The sequence below is a fragment of the Schistocerca cancellata genome, chromosome 7 (genome assembly GCF_023864275.1).
Source record: "Schistocerca cancellata isolate TAMUIC-IGC-003103 chromosome 7, iqSchCanc2.1, whole genome shotgun sequence".
Taxonomy (NCBI): domain Eukaryota; kingdom Metazoa; phylum Arthropoda; class Insecta; order Orthoptera; family Acrididae; genus Schistocerca; species Schistocerca cancellata.
Window position 1 is genome coordinate 137718713 of NC_064632.1, and position 23966 is coordinate 137742678.

Consider the following 23966-nt stretch of genomic DNA (forward strand, 5'->3'; position numbering starts at 1 on the left):
AAGGGCCCTCCCCACGGGCGCCACCCAGCCACAGCAAGGGCCACCTGCAGAATGGCCATTGCTGGGAGTCCCGATGCCCCAGGGAGATGGGCATCTACTCCTTGGCACACGTGGGGGAGTTAATGGGGCAGGCATCAACATAGTGATCCCTGTGTTGTGTTGTCAGGGGGCAACAACCAACAGTGTACATGGCGGCCCCACCACAACGGACTGGCTATCGTGCTGGATATTAGGTGGCAAGTGGTCCATGGTTGTCATCAGCGCAGAAAGCGACACTGCAGAGTGCATGGCGGAAATCGCACCCAGGAATGTATCCTCGCCCAAGAGATGGAGAGCGAGTGGGACTGCAATGCAACAATGAACCAGCTGGCTACAGGTCTTAATGCACGATGGACACAATGCACCAAGTAAGGCTCGCTCTTCGGAATAATTTTGAAATATGGTGGTCAAACCCCTGAGGGGACCATCACATAAGGGCCGAAACGTTTGAGACTCATTTTAGTCGCCTCTTACGACAGGCAGGAATACCGCTGGCCTATTCTTACCCCCGAACCCGCAGGGGCTACAAAACAATGTTGTATGTGATTGGCACACTTTATACACAGGTGTGCCTGCTCGAGGATTAAGGTGCACAGCGATGTCTTCTATTGATGTACATCATGTTTCAGATATAGTGTGTACCTCTGTAACTTACGAAATAATAGGTGACAGGAATCCTTATTGAGATAGGTCCGTATAAAATACATTACACTTTCAGTGGCATTATGAACATAGTTAATTGTGTTGTTTTTCCGAGTGTTACGGCAATGAGTTATAATTTTTTAAATAGAACATTAGTTTTTTCCATTATGTACATGATGGTTATGAACCAGCTGTGTATACCGTATTTACTCGAATCTAAGCCGCACTCGAATCTAAGCCGCATCTGAAAAATGAGACTCGAAATTAAGGAAAAAAAATTTTCCCAAATCTAAGCCGCACCTGAAATTTGAGACTCGAAATTCCAAGGGACAGAAAAGTTTTAGGCCGCACATCCAAATCGAAACAAAGTTGGTCCACTGTAATATGAGACACAATTTAGGTCGAATGAATGACTATACAGCTACAGTAGTTTGGTTCGAGTCTTAAGCTTAGCAGTTAAGCTTTACCATGTAGCCGTTGCTATGCGTCAGGTGCTCCGTCCGTATTTATTCGGGTACCATTCCTTTTTCACGTGCTTCGTCTGGTTTGAATTGATTGCTTATTTTTCTTTGATCTGGTAAGTGCCGTTCTCTTTGTTATAGATGTTTACGTCACTCTAAGCTGAAAATGCACTACTGTACTGTGTCATGCATTGTTTGTCGCATTCTGATAGTGAGTGTTTACGACCTGTCGCCGCTTGCGGCATGGCTTGCTTTTGTGCGCGCTACCGCTGCTTACAATAAAAAAAGGAATCATCTCATTAGAGAAACAATGGCAAGAGACTGCTTGCTATTTGCTGTCAGTTACACTGCTGCTTTCTTTGATAATGATCAACAAGAACCAAATAATAGACTGCGTATGATAGATGTTCTGAACGAGAGTTTAGCGAAAATTTTTCTCCAGTTGAAAATCTTTGCAGACGCCTCTGTAGTACATTACATTCTGCACAGAAATTGGTAATCTTAGATTTAAAAATCTTGTCAATTGTCGTGCTTCATTTCTGACCGTATCACTATTAGGCATAAGAACAATACTCATATAAACATGGCATGATATGTGTATTATTCCGCGTTTGCTGTTGTCTTACTCTAGTTTCGTAGTTTATTAGGCAGACAGGATTTAAATGAGATAGCAGCAAACACGAAAGAATACATAGCAAAATGTTTATATTCGTACGGTATTATTCTTATGGTGAAAAGAATACGGCATGCGATTCACAATTCATAAAAGTTCTTATTAGCAATGATCTCTTGTCACAGGTAGGAAAAAAATTCAGAACGTAGATTTGGCCATATTGACAAGCATCCCAAACAATCTTGCCAGTTGGATTTTTGTAGTATGTTGAAATGCTGCTACATTCGAAGATGAACAATACGGAATTTGTATTTCCTTTGTTGGATAATATATGAAAATGCAGTAGTCGTAACTCGTGGCGGTGAAAAAAAGCTCGTCTTTCACCTTTTTTTTTTTTTAATTTACTGAGGCAGAGGTTTTGTCGCCAGTATTTATCTTTGTGCCTACAAAGCATGCCTGTGTAGCGCTACATAATTCGACGGCAGAAGTTAGTTGTGGCGGCACCTACCAACTTTTTTCAGAACTTCTGCTTACTTTGCACTCGATTCTAAGCCGCAGGCGGTGTTTTGGATTACAAAAACCGGAAAAAAAGTGCAGCTTAGATTCGAGTAAATACGGTAGATCAATTTAAATTACATTTCTATCACTTTCAGTTTGGGAGCTTGAAACCTTCAAAGTGTTAGGGGTGAATGTAATATGCTGCACATAATGCTTGGCTGCATGCAGATGGATGTTCTGGTGGCGGATTGTTGATGTGAGTATGGTGTTCAAATGTATGCCCATGTTCCTGAATGCACAAGCAATGTACTTCTAAATGACCAGCATACAAGATGTCACATGCTGATGTCATGGAACGACAAGCTTCCTTGATGCATCATTTAAAATATTTCGGGCTGTGGGTTCAGTGACAAACACGAGTCTTTAGATATTTGACAGTGCGAGCTACCCCAAAGGACCATGGCACCCCAACAATCATCTGGGTAATCTGTTGTTCAGTTCTTGCACACCAGGTGCAGAATGGACTGGGTGACCATCATGCTGCATCCATATATGGTCTGTAATGTCAAGACAGGCACAGGCATCTTCAAGTAGAGCACCTAAATTATCAATGATAAAAACTCAATATATCTCACCTGTCTGTGTACCTAAAAAAGTAGTGAGCAGTGTTGATCTCATTCCCAAGGATTCAACACTACACATTAATGGACTGCCTCTGTTGATGACCAACAGGATGTAGAAGTTTCTGTGGACCAGTAATGCATATTAAGATGGTCCACTGCACCATAATTTGTGAACGAAGATCCATTAGAGAACATAACACTTTGTAAGGTGTCCAAAGTGAAGTAATGCATGGTTCATTTGCAGAAAGTAATTCTCTGATTGATATCTTTCCCAGCATCTCCCATTTCAGTGCTGCTGTACTGCATGTCACACACACGTAAGGTTGATACCAGTGACTGAAGCAATATCTTGTAAGCTGACATGAGGATCATGATGTATTGCAGCTAAAACAAACAACTCCATCTCCTCAGATCTTGCTGGTCTTTGTCTGTTACTGCTATGCCCTCTCAAACTATTTGTTTCCCAAAGTCATTGTTCAGCATATAAGAATGTACTGGCTGTCAGAGCTCCTTGAGATAGATATCTCACGGTATATGCCATGGCTGCTTCATTGGCATGATGCTGGCATTCGCCAAGCATCAGCAACATGTCAATGCACTTGTTGAATGTGTATGCCATGTTTATTCAGCTTCAATATCTGTGGCACAATAAACCCTGTTTGTTTGTGTGGTCTGGCATGCCGCTTATACGGCAATGTAAGGACATGGTAAGCAGTCTGAATGAACATGACATCTAAACAACTTTTATTCCATAAGGAATCAATGTGCACAGCGACTGTAGATTAATCAAGGAAGGATAGAAACACAGCAGTCAGCTGCATTCCCACTGCCTTTTTATTATTCTTACATACCCAGATTTCAGCTATAAATAGCCATCTTCAGTGCTAAAATACAAAGAAAAGAACTAATTTACATATAACAAGAAATAAAACATGTTAATCCAATAGCAATGATCCATGTCAATATACTATGAGTTATCACCCACCAAACTCGCAGCAGTACTTGCCACCAATGACTTTACTGGTGTATTGCAGAAGGAAACTGAGGTGGTGGTTTACAGCAAGTACATCAGCTTCAGTTTGCGTGATGTACTGTAAGTAATGCCCTCTATATTACAAAATGAACTAATCCAGTTTCATTCCAATATAATAGTTTAAAACTCTTTCTTTAATAACTAAAATCAGCAAGTATGTTCACGTATCACCTTTAAAATAAATCAAGAAATTATGATTTACAATGTGTTTGTTCTTATATTACTGGCGACGTGATTCATCAAATCTTTTGTAAAAGATCATTCATAGATTCACACAACTGTGCTTTACAGAACTGTTACATCACATTAGAAATAAAAAAAATTTAAAAAGTCTTAAAACTTTTTTGAAGACCGTCTTGATAAAATAGTGTTCCATATCAAATTGAATTCAGCAGATGGTAAAATCTAGCATAGTTGCTTGTATCATAATGGTTAAGTGATCCACTACATAATCAATATAAAAGAAACAAAGTTCATACAAATTGTTTTTATGATGATATGTCAACATCTTAGTAAAATACTGATCAACATGAAAAGGCTCATTAAACCAGATACATTTTTACTACAACTGATCTTGTGCATATTTTGGCTAATGGTGTTGATAAAAGAAATGTGCATGACGAATTGGATGCACAGGATGAAACACGCAGGCTGTAATGCCTATTACATGGGGACAGACAAGTAGAAGACTTGAGATCAGGTTTAGTGAGCATGTAGCTTTGGATAGGCAGGATATAGTTTAGAGTTCCAACTTCGATGCCCATCTGGTTGAGAGTGGATACATACTCGTCTCTCTGAGGTCAGCTGTCAGGTTGGTGCACAAAGCTAAGAGGAGCAGATTTTGGACCTCCTGGGGGAGATGGAGACATACTTCCACTTGATTTCATGTTGTACTCACCTGCTCAATGAGCGGGTCTTGGTCAAGAACAGCCAATTTTGGGAGCTCTACGACAGTCTCCTGCTTCAAGACAGGGAACATCACAAACCTGGAGGGAAAATTTTGGAAATTTTGGCATGCCTTTAATATGATAACAAGGGGCATGAGAGTATGTGAGAAGTCAGAAGAGAATGGATTAATTTTTTTATTCTTTATTATTAAATGTACCTGGTTAAATTAGCCTTGTCATGTTGATCTTCAGTATTTTACTATGATGTTAACAGACCTATAAAAAAAATAAAAAAGATGTGTGAACTTTATGTTTCTTTTACATTAATTATCTAGTGAAACCACTATGATAAGAGTGACTATGTTAGACTTTAGTTTTTGAGAAATTTAAAAGTGGTCTACAAAATTTTATCACACCAATCTTCAAAAAAAAGTATTTTTTTATTTTTTATTTCTAATGTGATGAAAAGTTTTGTATAGGACAGCTGAATCAGCCAATTAACGATCTTTTACAAAAGATTTTATGGATCACTTCACCACTAATACACGGAAAAAAAAACACTGTAAGCCATCATTTCTTTGCGTATTTTAAGGGTGATGTGCATATATACTTGCTGATTTTACTTATTAAAGAAAGGGTTTTGAACTACTGTATTGGAATAAAATTGGGTCAGTTATTTTTCCAATGTAGAAGGTGTTACTTATATTACATGAAAAAAGTTGAGGCTGCTGTACTTGTAAACAACCACCTAAGTTTATTTCTGCCAGAACACCAGTGAAGTCACAATGCAATGCTTAAGAGTTTGTCAGGTGGTTCCTAATTCAAATGGTATGATGACTAGAATGGATCACTGCTATTAGATAATGTGGTGTTTTACTTATTGTGTTATGTAAACAGTTCTGCTTCTGTAATTTCCCTGTACTTTTACACTGATGATGGCTATTTATAGCTGAAATCTGGATATGCAAGATTAATAAAAAACCAGTGGGATTGCGACTGACTGCTGTGTTTTTATCCTTCCTTCATGACCTCTAACAGCACAACAAGGAAGCTTGTCACTCCATTACAATGGCAATATTACATCCCATCCGCAGGTTGTATAGACAGAGCACTTTTGTTGTGCATTCAGAAACATGGGCACACATTTCAGCACCTCACTTACCGCAACATCCATCTGCACACAACCAAGTATGAAAAACATCATTTTGCATCCACCGTTAACACCTTGACGGTTTCAAACTCACAGACTAAAAGTGATAGAGATGTACTTTACGACGGTGGTACCGTAAGTACCTGGCCCAACAAAGAAACACAAAAATTTTGGAAAAAAATGTATTTATTCTTCAGCATAATCTCTTTTCAAGTCTATACACTTTTCTCGATAGTTTTCAATAAGGTCAATACCCTTTTTATAATGAGAACTGTCTAACTCGTCAAAATAGCCATTGACTGCCGACACGTCTTCATTTGTTGAAAATAAATCTTCGACCACCACGCCATTTTATTAAGTTTGGGAACAGAAAATAATCCGAAGGAGCTAAATTTGGCGAATAGGGTGCATGAGGTAGCAATTCAAACTTTAATTCATTCATTTAGGCTATTGCAATAATGGACTTGTGAGCTGGTGCATTGTCCTGAAGAAACACTTTCTTCTTGGCCAAATGCAGCCAATTTTGCTCGATTTCTTCGCCCACACATTGCAATAAGTTCGCATAATACTGGCCGTTGATAGTTTTTCGATTTTCAAGGTAGTCAATGAAAATTATCCCATGCACATCCCAAAATACCAATGCCATGACCTTGCCTGCAGATGAAATGGTCTTTGTCTTCTTTGGAGTTGCTTCTCCAATTTGTGTCAATTGTTTTCATTGTTCTTTTGTCTCTGGAGTAAAATGGTGGACATATGTTTCATCCATGGTTATGAAACAGAGCAAAAAATCAGCTTTGTTGCTGCGAAACTTTGCTGAACATTCAATTGAAACATCTTCAAGACACTTGTTTTCGCTTGAGCATGAGCAAATGTGGCACAATCCTTGCACACAGTTTTCTCATGTCCAAATTTTCAGATAATATGCGACGTACTGCATCTTTTGAAATGCCTACTATGTCTGCTAGCTCGCACACTTTCAGTCGACGATCATCCAGTACCGCTTTGTGGATTTTCTTCTCCAGTTCTGGAGTCATCCCCTCATTTGGTCGACCACTACAATGCTCTTCTTGGCAGCTTGTATGGCCTCGTTTAAACTCAGCTACTCAATGAGGGAGCAGACTCTCCCAAAGTAGAATCTACCTCAGCTTTAATATTGGTTGCACTGAGGCCATTAAAAAAAAGAGTATCAAATAGCAATGACCAATATTCTCAATTTTCACTCACGACATTCACTATTGAAGGCTGCCAAACAAATACTAAACAATGTGGCGACTTCAAATTTGAAATATATGTTTCATAGATTTTATACTTTCTGATCCAGAGATATTTTTCATATTTTTCAACAACATCTCTCGGTCAGGCCGGGTACTTATGGGACCACGCTCAAACTGGATCTGCACACAGCAAGTTTAAATACATCAGCTACTTGATGGGAGGGGGAATCTATTTTAAAAATTTGTATCTCTTTGCAGTAACTCTCTGGAAAATAACTCAATAAACTATGTTCATAACCCCATAAAAAGGGTAACATTTCTTACGTTGACCAATCTCAATCAATGTTCCTGTCATCTCTTTTTTGTAAGTTATAGAGACACACACTTTATTTGAAACATCCTATATATCTGTGTAATTCCATTTTACAAAAATCGGTGTGTATATCAGTGTTTTCTTATATAAAAGCAGATGGAAAGCTTAAAAAAAAACCACTACAGAAAGGGGTTGGTTGTCCCCAAAAAGAGCTTCAAATGACTGACATCATCTCACTGGCACTAATTAACTTGAGAACGCGATCGGCTGAACGCGTGTCATCTGCTAAAATGGACGATATATCAGGCGACAGCTGTACACGGGCGCATAACGGAGTAAAATCGGGGCACTCAAGTAAAAGGTGTCTTACCGTCCACAGCTGAGAGCAGTAGGGACAAAGTGGGGGAGGAACGCCGCTTAAAAGATGTCGATGGCTAAAAAGACAGTGCCCTATATGGAGTCTAGTTAAAATTACCTCCTCCCGACGACGCGTTCGGGAGGAATAGGTCCAAGCACAGGGAAGAGCTTTCACATCCCGCAATTTATTATGGGGAAGTGTCGACCAATGTGCATGCCATAAAAGAACAACATGACGACATAAAACACTCCGTAGATCGGTGAAGGGAATCGTGCGAATAGCTGGCTGAAGAAGAGAGACTGCAGCCTTGGCCGCTATATCGGCCGCCTTATTTCCACAGATTCCAACATGTCCTGGGATCCAGAGGAACGTCACCGAGACGCCCCCCAAGTGGGGCAAGTGGAGGCAGTCCTGAATCCGATGGACCAGGGGGTGGACAGGGTAGAGAGCTTGGAGACTGAGGAGAGAGCTGAGAGAATCTGAACAGATAACATACTGTGTCCGCTGATGGCGACAGATGTATTGGACAACCTGGAGAACAGCTTAAAGCTCCGCAGTATAAACCCAACACTGGTCGGGAAGCCGAAATCGATTTGGGGTGTCGCCAACAATATAGGCACTCCCTACACCAAACGATGTTTTTGAGCCGTCAGTGTAAATAAATGTGGCTTCCTTCATTTGTGCACATAGAGCAGAAAATGCCCGACGATAAACAAGTGATGGGGTACCATCCTTGGGAAATCGACAAAGGTCATGGAGCAGGCAGGTCCGGGGACAGAGCCAAGGCGGTGCTGTACCCCAAGTTGTCAAGAAAGTTTTAGGAAAGTGGAAGGAAAGAGAATGGAGCAGTTGACAGAAGCGGACTCCCAGTGGTAGTAGGGAGGATGGGCGGCCTGCATACCCTAAGTCCAAGGAGGTGTCGAAAAAAATGTCATGGGCTGGATTAGTAGGCATGGAAGACAAACGACTTAGAAGGACAGCTCGCCGATTGGACAGCGGAGGTTCAGCAGTCTCAGCATAAAGGCTTTCCACAGGGCTGGTGTAAAAAGCTCCAGACACTAAACGTAAGCCACGGTGGTGGATAGAGTCGAGACACCAAAGAATAGACGGGCCGAGCAGAGGAGTAAACTATGCTTCCATAGTCCAATTTCGAGCGCACTAAGGCGCGATAGAGGCGGAGAAGGACCACTCGGTCTGCTCCCCAGGAGGTACCATTCAGGACACGGAGGGTGATGAGGGATCGCAGACAGTGAGCCAAAATATAGGAAATGTGGGAGGACCAGCATAGTTTTCTGTCAAACATAAAACCCAAGAATTTAGCGACGTCCGAAAACGGAAGGTTGGCAGGTCCTAGATGTAAGGAAGGTGGAAGAAACTCCTTACGATGCCAAAAATTAACACAAATGGTCTTACTGGGAGAAAAGCGGAAGCCTGTTTCAATGCTCCAAGAGTGGAGGCGATCGAGACAGCCTTGAAGATGTCGTTCAAGAAGGCTGGTCCGTTGAGAACTGTAGTAGATCGCAAAATCGTCCACAAAAAGGGAGCCCGAGACATCAGGAAGGAGACAATCCATAATTGGATTTATGGCAATGGCAAACAGTACAACACATAGCACGGAGCCCTGGGGTACCCCGTTTTCTTGGGAGAAAGTACGGGAGAGAGTAGTGTTCACCCGCACCCTAAAAGTGCGCTCTGCCATAAATTCGCGAAGAAAAAGGGGCAGCCAACCCTGAAAGCCCCAAGAGAACAATGTGAGGAGGATGCCTGTCCTCCAACAGGTATCGTATGCTCTCTCCAGATAAAAAAATATTGCTACTGTTTGGTGTTTCCGGAGAAAATTGTTCATGATATAAGTGGAGAGAGCAACAAGATGGTCAACTGCAGAACGATACTTTCGGAAACCGCATTGGGCAGGTGTTAAAAGACTGCGGGACTCCAGCCACCAAGCTAAAAGGCAATTCACCATACGCTCTAAAACCTTACATACACTACTCGTGAGAGAAATGGGGCGATAGCTAGAGGGGAGATGTTTGTCCTTGCCAGATTTCGGAACAGGAACGACGATAGCTTCCCGCCATCGTCTGGGAAAAGTACTGTTGGTCCAAATTCGATTACAAAGGCGAAGGAGGTAACGCAGACTATGGTATGATAAATGCAGTAACATTTGGATGTGGATACCATCCGGTCCTGGGGCGGAGGAGCGAGAAGAGGAGAGTGCATGTTGGAGATCCCGCATGGAGAAAACAGTATTGTAGCTTTTGCGATTTTGAGAGAAGAAAGCAAGAGGTCGCACTTCTGCTGCACGTTTCTTCGAGAGAAACGCTGGCAGGTAATTTGAAGAGCTCAAAATCTCAGCAAAGTGTTGACCCAATGAGTTAGAAATTGTGACGGGGTCCACTAATGTATCATGCGCGACAGTGAGCCCAGAGACCGGGGAGAAACTAGGTGCGCCTGATAACCGTCGAATCCAACTCCAAACTTCCGAGGAGGGAGTGAAGGTGTTAAATGAGCCAGTAAAGAAGTCCCAGCTTGCCTTCTTGCTATCGCGGATGATGCGACTACACCGCGCACGGAACTGCTTATAGCGGATACAGTTGGCCAATGTAGGATGGTGTCTGAAAACGCGAAGAGCACGTCGCCACTCACGTATTGCATCACGGCATGCCTCGTTCCACCAAGGAACTGGGGGGCGCCTAGGCAGTTCGGAGGTGCGAGGTATTGAACGTTCCGCAGCTGTAAGAATAACGTCTGTAATATGAGTGACCTCATCGTCAACGCTAGGAAAGTGACGGCCATCGAATGTCGCTAGAGACGAAAAAAGTGTCCAATTGGCTTGGGCAAAATTCCAGCGTCTCAGGCGCATATATGGCAGTTGTGGCTGCAATCGGAGGACACATGGAAAGTGGTCACTCGAGTGTGTATCAGCAAGGGCGAACCATTCGAAGCGCCGAGCTAGCGGAACAGTACCGACCGAAAGGTCCAAATGAGAGAAATTTGTCGTGGAGGCAGACAAAAATGTAGGGTCCCCAGTGTTGAGGCAAACAAGATCCGCTTGGTGGAAGACGTCTAGCAATAGTGAGCCACACGGACAAGGATGTGGAGATCCCCAAAGCGGGTGGTTGGCATTGAAGTCCCCAACCAGCAAATAAGGGGGTGGAAGCTGACCAAGAAGATGAAGGAGATCAGCTCGTGCCATTGATGTGGACGATGGAATGTATACAGTACAAAGAGAGAAGGTGTATCCAGAAAGGGAAAGACGGACAGTGACTGCTTGGAAGGAAGTGTTTAAGGGGATTGGGTGATAATGTAGAGTAATATGGATAAGAATCACGAGTCCTCCATGTGCTGGAGTACCTTCAACAGAGGGGAGATCAAATCGGACTGACTGAAAATGGGGGAAGACAAAGTGGTCGTGGGGACGCAGCTTTGTTTCCTGAAGACAGAAGATGACCGGCGAGTAGGGTCATAAGAGGATCGTCAATTCATCCCGATTGGCTCGAATTCCACGGATGTTCCAATGGATAATGGACATAGGGTGGACAGAAAATGGAAGAATGTGACTAAGGTTGCCGTCAACGACTGCTCAGAGCTAGCGACCGACAGCGTGGAACAGCACTCAGCCGAAGGCAGAAGATCCTGATCCATAGGTTGTTCAGGAGCAGCTCCTGCCACCAGCGATCGGCCGAGGACGGTTACCGCCAGGTGGTGCTGTAGATGAGACATGCCGTGGCGGAAAAGGAGAGGAACTGGGTTTCTTATTAGCCTTCTTGGAAACATGATGTTTAGATGAAGGAGGAACAGATGGTTGTGAAGTTGGGGTACGTAAAAAGTCTTCACGAGTATGCTCTTTTTTTGGAAGTCCGGGTGTCTGACTTTTGGGATCGAGATTTAGCAGAACCCGATGAAGGGTGAGCCATAGATTGAGCAGGCGAAAGTGGGGAGGTTGAACGGGCAATCTTTGAGCTGGCCGATCTGACGACCGTATCACTGAAGGTGAGATCACAAGTCTGCGTGGGCCAAGGAGAGGCAAGGACAGAGCTGTATTTACCTGTCTGAGGCACAGTGGGCTTTCGGCTGGCGAATAATTTTCGAGCAGCAAAGGTAGACACCTTTTCCTTCACTCTGATTTCCTGAATGAGCTTTTCGTCTTTAAAAATGGGGCAATCTCGAGAGGAAGCAGCGTGGTCACCCATACAGTTGATGCAACGAGGGAATGGAGGTGGACAAGCACCCTCATGGGCATCCTTGCCACACGTAACACATTTGGCCGGATGGGAACAGGACTGGCTGGTGTGGTTGAACCGCTGACACCGATAGCAACGCGTAGGGTTTGGGACGTAAGGGTGAACGGAAAATATCTCATAGCCCGCTTTGATTGTCGATGGGAGTTGAACTTTGTCAAATGTCAAGAAGACAGTACGGATTGGAATGATGTTCGTGTCAACCCGTTTCATGACTCTATGAACAGCCGTTATGCCCTGGTCAGACAGGTAGTGTTGAATTTCCTCGTTGGAGAATCCGTCGAGGGAGCGAGTATAAACGGCTCCATGTGAGGAATTTAATGTGCGGTGCGCTTCCACACGGACAGGGAAGGTGTGGAGCAGTGAAGTACGCAGCAATTTTTGTGCCTGGAGGGCACTGACTGTTTCTAACAACAAGATGCCATTCCGTAATCTGGAACAAGACTTTAAAGGACTTGCAATAGCGTCGACACCTTTCTGAATAATGAAAGGGTTGACAATGGAGAAGTCGTGACCTTCGTCAGACCGAGAAACAACAAGGAACTGTGGCAACGATGGAAGAACTGTCTGTGGCTGAGACTCAGTGAACTTACGTTTGTGAGCAGACATAGTGGAAGATGAGGAAACCATTGCGGAAGAATCCCCCATGATTATCGGCTTCTCCGATGGCGCGCTCCTCCCTTGTGGGGGCCCTCTCTGAGGGCGCTCCCGCCTTAGGTGATTGTTCACACCTCAGGTCACACCTCCCGACAAACGGACGGAGGGACCAATCGGCACTTTCGGAAGGTATCAGCTTGGGTAATCACCCCTCCCCGGGCCTGGCCGTTACCAGGGGGTACGTACGTGTCCTACCTGCCTACCCGCGGCAGGGAATTACGCGTTACCCCGTCACCGGCTACGCATGAAAATGCGTGGGTCGGCCTTCAGACACGCACAGGGAGGAAGAAAGAGAAAGTGAAAAACAAAGGAAGGGAAAGGAAAGAAGAGAGGTCTCAAATGCCGCAGCGGAGAAGAGGGTAAAGAGAAGAGGTAAGGAAAAGAGAAGGACAGAGGAAGGATGAAGACATGCAAGCAGAGAAGGCAAAGAATGTGTTACATTTACGAGCATCCGTCTCCGGACGTAGGCACAAACCATACTCCAAGAGGGGGAGAAAGGGAAGGAAACAGCCAGAGGTGAGGGGAGGGGGGGCGAAGATGGGGGATAGGGAAGGATGCGGAAAAGGAAGGTATGCAGCCCGGAAAGGAAGGAGTGCCACATTAGCTCGGGGTCCTGTGCTCGCTACGCACGTATCCACAAAAGAGTTGTGGACCCCCTGGGGGGGGGGGGGCATTCACTTTATTGGCACATTCATGTAACTGCATAATTTTTAAACTTTTAACTACATAATTTTTTAAACTGCTAACTGTGATTTTTAAACTCCATATAAACATGATGGTCCAATGCCATTTTACAGAATGGTCTGTGGGCAATTAAAACTATTATTTACAAACAGGTAGTCAAATGATCAGAAGTTCAGAAGACAACAAAGAGTGCAGACAATGTGTGATAAAAGCATGCACATTTTGTTACCCTGTTTTAGTGAAAAGGGGTTAAAGTTAAGTACTGGTGCCCCAAGAAATCTCGCTTGTGGTGGCAGATTAATCTGTAGCGCAGCCTGAGATATAGGTTGGATTGGAAGGTGACACACTGGTTGAGAGTTGGTGAAGTCAAAGAATGCGAAAGCAGAAAATGTGGTGGTGATAACAACCTGACCAAGAGCCAAGATTAATGTTTATGTTTGTGCCAAAATGAAAATTCCAGTAGCAGGCTCTACACCGCAGAGAGAAATATTGCGGAGGCATCACATCATACCTTCCTCAAGTAATGCAGCTATATTTACAATATTTTGTGCATTGCACACCATGTGTGTACAGAAGTTGGTTGCACTGTGAATATGAGCTGAGAGAAACAAACTTTGTTTTTTCCAGTGTTACGTCTTGAGAGGAAGGTCCTGTGTAAACAAAGAAACTGAAAGTGCAAATACAGAGATGCAAAACATTTGCAGGCGGTTGGAAAATGTCTTGTGAACATAAGTAATTCGGGGAAAAGATCCTACATAACACACGGTTTTCATCTACTTAAACTTGAGAAAAATGTTAGAGTAACAAAAATTTTGGATATAGTAAATACAATCTCAAACATCCAGTGTGATGATACAGGAGTCATATCTCTCATGGACAAGAAGTGTGTGTTACCTGGAAGGACAAATGGGAAGTCTGCTGCCAGCAAAGCTACAACCTTTCAAGACAAATGTGACATTTTGTTAAAGCAAGTGAACACACCAAATGCAAGCAGCTCACAGAACAGCACAATAGTTGTGGAAGTGCAAACACTGGAAATAAGTGAAACAACAACAATAGCAGCAGCAGAACCAACAATAACTGGAGCAGCAGTACAGCACAGCTTAAGGAGGAGCCAAAGGCAAAATACACCTGTGTCACTCAATGACAATTTTTTATGGTTTCAAGCTGGCAAAAAATAAGAATGTGAAAGATCAGCCTCCTACCTCCCTGATAAGTCACAGTAACATCTTATTTCCAAACACTGAGTTGTTTGAAAGTAAAGTTGAAATACTGGAGGAGCCACTGTCACAAAATAAGTATCCTTTCCTATGTTTATCTGAACATTGGCTTGAACCAGGACAAATAAAATACTATGTAGCAGAACGTTACAAACATGGACACAGTTTTTGCAGTACCGTAATGCTGGTACTGCTATGTTCGTTTCAAATGTAATATAGTTTAGAACACTAGATCATAGTTGAGGATGTGAAGAAAAACACTTTGAAATTACTGGAATCATATATGAGGTAATGAAACTTATCTTAGTATGCATTTACCGTTTCCCTGACCCAGATGAAAAAACTTTTTTAGATAAATTAGACAGAGTATCTCTGCCACATAAAGTGAAAACAATATGTAACTATAATTGGGAAGACATTAATTCCAACTTCGACATAACATGTAACAAACCCAGTGCACGTAAGTTGCCGAATATGCTAAAGCAGCACATCTTCCATCATGTAAATTCAGAACCGACAAGACTAAAAGCGTGTTTAGATAATGCTTTTGTCAACTGTGCTCATGACTCCACCAGTGTACGGGAATTTGGTTTCTCAGACCACTCCAGGTTAACAAAAGTTATCAAATTCAATACCTTACTACTAAAGAAAATAAAAAAAAACCCTCAGAAAACTAACATACAAGTTGAGTGTAACTAACTGGAACAAATTATTTCAAAGATGCAATTCCAACACCCAAACAGTTTATGAAACATTCCACAACTACTTAATAGGCATGTTAAAAGTTCATCTTGTTCCAAACAAATATCACAGAACAAGAAAGGATAAACTGTGGAACATCAAAGAGTTGAAGAATTTAAAAAATAAGGTACTGCTGTGAAAGTGCCTTGGCAAAGTAAATAATTCTAATGAAATTAACAACCTTGAAATAACCACTGAGGAATTGTATAAGAAAGAGCTACTATTAGTGAAAAAGAGACACGACACTCATCTCATAAAAAATAGTAAAAACCAGTGCAAAACAGCCTGGTCAGTAATTAATACTGTTAAAAGTGAAATCAGAAACTATGATAAGACTGTCCCAATACCAGCAGATATGTTCAACAAATATTCTGTAAGCTGTGCTGATGAAATCAAAATGTTCATTAGTAAACTTTTCAAAGAAGTATAACAAGATGAAGTTGTTAAAATTGTCAAAGAAATGAAAAATTCATTAAGTACAGATATTTTTAATATGTCAAACAATCTATTTACAGAAATAATACATTACATTGCAGCACCTTTAACATATTCTATAAACTTGTGTCTCACACAATATCCCTGATCCTCTCAAACTCCAGTGTTTAAGAAGGGTAACAAATCTGATCCAGCAAACTATATGCCAATTTCTCTTATTCTACTACTAGCCAAAGTCTTCGTAGGATAATGTATCAGCTGATGTACGAGTACTTAGGAGTAAAAGATATGTTAAGTACGTCACAGTTTGGTTACAGAAAAGGAAAGTCTACCCTGCAAGTCATAGAACTCTTAGTGAGAGACATTTTAGCAGCATTTGAGGACCATGCTCACATACAGGTAACATGATTTGAGCAAGACCTTTGACTGTGTTGACTACTCTGTTTTGCTCTCTCAACTTTTGTACTGCGGAAGGGTCGACCAAAGCGTCCGATCCCATCTGTCGGCTTTGACCAGTGACACAAGGCTGTTGTGGTGTGTGACATCATAATGGCGTGGAGTTTGGTTTGTCAGTGTGGCGTGTTTTTAGGTGTCATCGTGATGCTGTTCATGGTGCCCTCTGGTGGTGTGTTTAGGGGTTTCGTGTTGTGTGGTGTATTGGGTTCAGTATGGTGCTACTGCTTGTTCTGGGTGGTTCTCGTTTTGGCTGTGTGGGGAGAGGAATTGTTTACAGTGAGTTAACGATTTAGTGTTTCGTTGTGTGAAAGTTATTGTAGACCTGTTCGCTGTAGGTCGTGTGATAATTAGAGTAAATTAATTTCTTGCTGCTCTTGTTAGGTATGGATATGATTGATAAAATTAACAGTGTGCGTTTGCGTGCTGAGATGATGATGATGATGTTTGGTTTGTGGGGCGCTCAACTGCGTGGTTATCAGCGCCCGTACAATTATCCAATCTTTGCTCAGCCCAATTTCGCCACTTTCCTGGATGATGATGAAATGATGAGGACAACACAAACACCCAGTCATCTCGAGGCAGGTGAAAATACCTGACCCCGCCGGGAATCGAACCCGGGACCCCGTGCTCGGGAAGCGAGAACGCTACCGCGAGACCACGAGCGGCGGACACCGCGCGTGCTGAGATGAGGGTGAGTCCGTTCGAGTTGATTAAATTTCTGCAGCTGTTTGGCTTGTTGGCGGAGAATGAGAAGTGTGCTGTTTGTTGGCATGACATGAAATTGGCAAAAGTTCCGGCGTCTCGGACCAGGGACGGTGATATGTGGCGGTGCCATAGGGATAACCTATGGCACTCCATACGTCGCGGTATTTGGTTCGAGAAGTCTAGGTTGGACTGCACGAGATTGTGTTGTTGACATACCATTTTTGTTATAAATATCCTCACAGTTTTTGCACACATGAGACTGGTGTGAGCGAGAGGAGTGTGCTTGACTGCTTTTTGTTTTGTCGTGAAGTATGTTCTGAGTTTATTAAGTACAGCGGTAAGTTGGGTGGGCCTGGGGTTGTGGTGGACAAGTCACAGTTTGATAAAAGGAAGTATGGGAGGGGTAAGTCTGTGGTTGGTCTCTGGATGTGGGGGGCTGTTTGTATCGGGGGGCGGGGGGGGGGGGGGGGGAGGGGTTCGGAATGTGTTTTTACGGTTGTGGAGGGGTGGTCTAAGAGGGAATTAGTGGGGTTAATTGAGGAGTTTACAGAACCAGTAGTTTCTGATGCTTTTTCTTCTTATAAGTGGTTGGGTGAGAGGGGGTACAATCATTTAGTACTGAAACATAGTTTAGAGTTTAAAAATTATGAGACAGGGGCTTGTACGAATACCTTAGAGGGGATGTGGTGGGCCGCTAAGTCAGTTCTTTGGAGGGGGAAGAGGCGCTCTTCTAACCTTCAATCTCATTTAGATGAGTACTGTTGGCGGAAGAGCGCCCCTGAGGGCTATTGTTTTTTTTTTTTCGGGTTTTCTTAAGGGCTATCAGTAAGATGTGCAGGCTGAAGGTGGTAAGTTAGGGTTGTTTGTGTGGGTGGGTGGCTGCAGCTCCGGGGGGGGGGGGGGGAGGCTTTTAGTTGTGTTGGTTTGTGATTTAGTTGTGGAGGACCTACTTTGTTGCAGTTTTTGTTGAGTTGTAGTGTGTGATTGAGATTTGTTTATTAGTTTTTTTTATTTTGGGGAGAGGGGAGAGGTTGGGTTGGAGGGTGGGGTGTGGGTGGGTTGGGTCTTTCTTTTGGTTGTGTATTTTTTGTTTGTGTGTGTGTGGGGGGGTGGGGGTGGGGGGGGTGGAGGTCTGGTCTGCCTGTGGTGGCTGACCTAGTTTTACCTTTGCGTATTTGTTGTGTTTTGTTGTGGCTGGTGGGGTGGTTCTGAGTTGTGTGGTTTGTTGTATTGTTGATTTGATGTTGTGTGTTGGTTTGTAGGCATGTAGTTGAAGAGAAGTTTTCGATTCCAATTTGTGGTCGTATCTGTGGGTGTTTTAGGATTGGGAGTCGCTGTTGACCTATGTGGATGATGGGAACTATTCGATTCCAATGCATGGGGGGGGGGGGGGAGAGGAGATTGTAGCTGTGAGTGTGCTGGTATTGGGAGTTGCTGTTGAGTTATTTAGATCAAGGGAAGTGTTTGATTCCAAAGTGTGGTTGTGGCTGTGGGTGTTCCGGTATCAGGAGTTGCTGTTGAGCTATATAGGTCAAGGGAAGTGTTCAATTCCAATTCCAATTTGTGGTTGCTTTGGGTGTTCTGATATCGGGAGCTGCTGCTGCTGCTGAGTTATATAGGCCATGGAAGAGTTCAATTCCAATTTGTGGTTGTGGCTTTGGGTGTTCTGGTACTGGGAGCTGCTGTTGAGCTATATAGGTCATGGGAAGTGTCCGATTCCAGAGGATGCCGTGTTTAGTGGAATTTGTAGAGTTTTGTGTTGTCGGTTTTTTTCGTCATTTTGTGTGGTTAGGTATGGTGGAGTGTGTCTAAATTTGTTTATATTTACTTTATCCCCGTCCAAAAACCCCCAATTTCCCACACTTGTCCCATTAGTTTGATTAGGTTTTTTGTGGAAGGGGTGTGTGTTGGTTTTTCAATGTATTTTCGTGTTTGTTGTCATGTTTAGGTAATGACGTCACAGGTGCCTTATTGGAGTCATAGTGGATGGTCGTTTCCGCCATATTTTTGACGTCATGGGTCAAAGCAGACGGGTGGAATTGGACGCTTCCCTGTTTCCCAGTGGAATGTGACAAAAGTTTAAAACTCTGCAATTAAGACCTTAATAAAATGAAGCAAGTGATGAGTTCAAGAATTCTTCAGTCAAACACACCTGAGGTTCAACACGGAGTGCTACAGAGATCTAAATTAGGACCACTTCTATCCCTTGTACATAAAAATGACTTACCAAGAAACAGACATAAAGACTCATATGTATGGAGATGATACACCTTTTCTGTCTGTGAACCATGTATTTGATAACCTTGTTAGTAGTATGAATTCGGCAAAAGAAAATGCAATATCATGGTTTATTGTGAATGGTCTACTGTTAAATGAGAGTAAGACCCTGAATATGTGGTTCAGTCTATCAAAGACTGTAAAAATAGAAAACAAAATGCAAAATGTTTAGGTATCATACATAACCATAAATTAACATGGAAGTCTCACGCTGAACATACAGTGGTTAGGCTGTCAAGAGTGATATATCTGCTGAAAAGACTGATGTGCTGTGTGACATTTTAATACGTAAGGATGGCAAACTTTGCTTTTCTTCAGTCTGTTTTAAGGCATGGGTTAATACATAGGTGAAACAACAAAAAATATGTTAAATTCTGGTGATCCAGAAGAAAGCTATCAGAGTAATGGCAAAAGTAGATAATAGGACACATTGTAAACCACTGTTCATTAAATACAGAACATTAACAGTTATTAATCTATATTTTGTCGATAGGTGTTAACTATATACTTGCTGAACTACCAAATTTAGGTGTAACGAATCAAAGCATGACTACAATAAAAGAATCTGCACTTCTCTGTCCTTGCTTAAAATATATAACAAATTGTCAAAACATGCCTCAAGCATGCCAATCATAGTATTTACGAAAAAGTTACACAACTTATTGTTAACTAATCCGTTCTATTCATTAGAAGAATTTTTAGATATCTCCCGTATCAACTTAAGTATGTAAAAATGCATTTTATAAAATTAATAGGCTAAGTGAACTGACAAAGTATATTGAATGCAATAAAGATGAATGAAAATAAAGGATCTGAATAGTGAAATGTCTCCTGAGAATGAACAAGCACAGAACACCTACAATATGCAAATTTTACCACAAACAAACTAAAGACATCACAGAAAAATGAACAGTATTCAACAATGGCAACTAAAATGCTATGAAATATAATGCTGTTTGTTAACTATGGTCAACAGTTGACACTGTATAGTGGTTGCTAAAGTCTTCCAACTACTTCTAATTAAGATAAGGGATAACCTTTCCATATTTTTGGCCCACAGTGATGTAATAATATTGAAATGATGCTCCTGTCTTTTGACTGTACAAACTTCTTTATTTTATATTGCTATCATGATTTTGGCCTTAAGCGTTTATCAAGTACAACAATGTCTGGTATAATTAGACTTTGATAAGTGAAGTCATCACCAAGACTGGTGTAGTGTTATGTGCATGTGGCGGTTCCTTGCAAAATCATTTTTGGCTTAGCCTGTAATTTATGTTTACTCTTTGTTTTTCCAGATATATTATTCCATTCACTTTGTCATTTGAATTTCATTTTGACTTCTGGGATATTTTAAAGCTAATCAAGTGTGTCTTGCTAACCCACAACAATCTATTGGACAGTGTGACCCAGCATAAAGATAAATACAAGATCACCAAAATGGGTGGCAGACAGGCAGCAAACATGTTTTCAAGCTGTAAAACAATTGATCCACAGAATGAACATCAGTACGGTAGGTAGATGTGCAGTTCACATGGTTTGAAAATATACTAGGGAAGTTACTGGTAAGCTATACATATATGTGATTTTGTACATATCTACACAGTGGGTCACCCAATTGAACAGGTCTTGACAATGACTTCACTTTAAAAAATCTAATTGTGCCCAACACTGTTGTACCTGACAATATCTTAAGGCCTAAATCATGATAGTGATATAAAATAGTCTGTACAGCCAAAGGGAGCAGGGAGCCAGTATTGGAGGAAGAGGGCGGGGGAAGTCATTTTTCCTAACAACACTGCAACATTAGAACACACATATGGAAGTCAGAGAAAGATAATTTGAAAACGAACTGCGAAATAACTTGTGATATGGTAGGAGAAGTGCAGTCCACAGTAGATTTTGGGGTAGTTATGTCCACCAAGAAATGATGTAAAAAGAAATTACTCGTTAGTACATAGGCCTATTCTTCATAGGTTCAATTCAAGTTCTGCTCTTCATTTTATCATTTCAATCACCCAATGTATATTAGCCGAAACAGCAAATAAGTTTCAACATTGCTGGAATCGAAATGAAAATTGCGAATATCACAAAAAACATTTTGGGTTAAAACATTACAATGTCTCCACTTTGAAAAAAAAAAAATAGTAGTTTTACGTACAAATCGCCATGAAGTTTTTAAGCTAACTACCTTTAAAGTCAAATTGACATCTTGTTGCTGTCACAAAACTGAAAATAGTTGGTAGGACTGCACAGTTATCTTTTAATCACACAGTGCGTGTTTGAGAATGTTGCCGAATCAACTATTACATTTGTATCATTGAGTAATAGTACGTGAAAATAACAAGAAAGACTTATTTCCGCGCCTGTTGGATGGATCGCCATAATTATCCCTGTAACACATCTACACTCAGCCGTCGCTTGAACATTGAACGGCACCAATCTCATATTATTGCCACATGTGGGATATCGCCGGTATTCACTGCAACGACATGCAAATCTATGCTTCATCGTAATTTTCTTATATGTGCTCTTTCCACAAACGTGTTTCTTCAACGTTCAGTACTTCGATACTCGATGCCGTTGACACAGTAATATATTCAAGAATTCCTAATTTCCACCTGAGGCTTTATCACAAAGTATCAATGACTGCTATCACATTTATGTTTCACAGCAAATTTCCTCTACATCAGCACACTGTGCAAGTACTCTGTTTATCTAATTTTTTTGAACTAGGTAATCCAGTTCATATTCGTATTGTCTGCCGTTAAAAACAATACCATACACGCCATTGGGCCTCTGGATCGGAGAACAACGAATACAGCACATTCTGATTTATTTAGCGACATGCAGCCTGAACAACCAACATCCATCTGATCTGAACTTCTAACCATCTTCCGATCAATGTATCTTGATAATATCTTGACCAACCGTGATTCGTCACATGACATTTTTGTTGTCATCGTACACACAACAACATAACAATCTCAGTCATCTCAAACCAACAATGGGAAGAAGTTTGGTGGAAATTCCATTAAGTGATTCAACTTTTGAAAAGGCAACCAGATATTCTACTCTTCCAACTGTAGCTAACAATTAATAATGACCTCCCTTCCTCCATATTCCAAACAAGACCTACGATACAAAGTAATGAAATTTTGCAGAAAATGGAAGTAACGCACATAAAGTATTTCCATATTATCACTATGAAAGACGTGAGAAATACAAATAGTACGATGAATTTGATAATTACTATAATTCAAATAAAAACCTCCACTACAGCCAGTTGAAAGTAAGGCAAAGGTTGCTGTTTCGCACTATACACAACGCGAAGCACCTGTTCAGGTAAATTGTAGAAACGATGTAAGTTAAATTTTTCTCGGCGTTTGTCTTCTTTACAGCATTCCTTACTGAAATCTCACAGTAGACTCATGACACAAGATAAAACACAACTAAGGCAATACTACACACTACACAGCTCCACTGCGCATCACGATCGTCAACATACATTTCTCCAATGCATTATGGGAGTGAAATTCTGCTAATTTCTAACATGGCCGCCATGTAAGTGTAGTTACGGCGCTTAAAGCTGTGTGTTTGTAAGTCGTCAATATTTTACAGTTCTGCGCTTTAATGTGCAGTAAAAAGTAACAGAAACCTTCTGTGAAATTAGCCATACGTTCTAAAATTGCATACACAGGGTTTTCAAGTACAATAAGAACCGGATAACAACAGTGATTTGTATTGGACGTATGGAAGGTTTATGAAAGATAAGGTTCGTGTAAGAAGTGTCGAAAGTCAAAAAGTGGTGTGTTCCTGAAAATGATCGCAAATATAAAGTTACGCTTGTGGCTGCCAACAAAGGATACGATGTACGTGTATTAATTTATGTCATTTACTTTGTTGATAAACCTCACTGAAGAATGTATTGACACATTTGTAACCAAACACATTTCAGGATAATCGGAACGAATTAGCAGTTTATTGCGTAAAAGTTTGGTAATGCTTACAATCACTGAGGTTCAATTATTTCAGGGAGTGCACAGAAGTTCGTACAATTTGAGTCAAGTTTATTTTTTGTTGTTTCTGCAGAAAAGTTTGAGGAAAACACTGTCATCGTGTCAACGTTGCTACTGATAAACATTGTGTCATATATACACAGGTGATTTATCTAGGCAACATATTAGAAAGCAAGTTGAAGTTATAATAGGCACTGTTTCGTCAACGTCAACAAATGCTTTTCTTTCGAGAATCGTCATGATGTATGGAGTGCGGGCTTACGCCGAATAAAAACATTAGCTGTTTTTGCAGATATTTCGTTATCATCTTGTAACACACAGTGTTGGAACAGTGTCCAGACTATTTCATAAACATGCACTAGACCTATATAAAAAGGTTTTCACCCGCATTTGGCCATGAATGTTAGTTTGATTATTCGGGTTGTGCACATAACTGGAGCTACGCAGAGGTGTCACATATTTGAATTTGAAATATGGAGAAATGATCGGTGTTCTTACGGTTGTTTTTCCTTTACGAAAAAACTCGTTGCCTTTTGATACAGAAGTCGATTATGTTTAATACGTGCATTAATTACCCCCGTCTTTTGTTTTTACAGGTCGTTGGTAATGATGATAGAATCATAATGTACGAGCACCCCTCTGGTCTGCACAGATGCCATTTCCCAAACTTACACCGAAGAAGAAGAAATGGAAAGAAATT

At 41.6% G+C, this 23966-nt stretch overlaps 1 long non-coding RNA gene across 1 annotated transcript; it reads right to left on the reverse strand.

Moving 5' to 3' along the window:
• Positions 1-4086: 4086 nt before the first annotated feature.
• LOC126092454 (uncharacterized) lies at positions 4087-22729 on the reverse strand. The gene is made up of 3 exons (XR_007521334.1): positions 22501-22729; positions 5015-5072; positions 4087-4895 (listed from the first exon to the last, which is right to left on the reverse strand). It is a non-coding gene; the product is annotated as an uncharacterized LOC126092454 (long non-coding RNA).
• Between the last annotated feature and the right edge of the window lie 1237 nt (positions 22730-23966).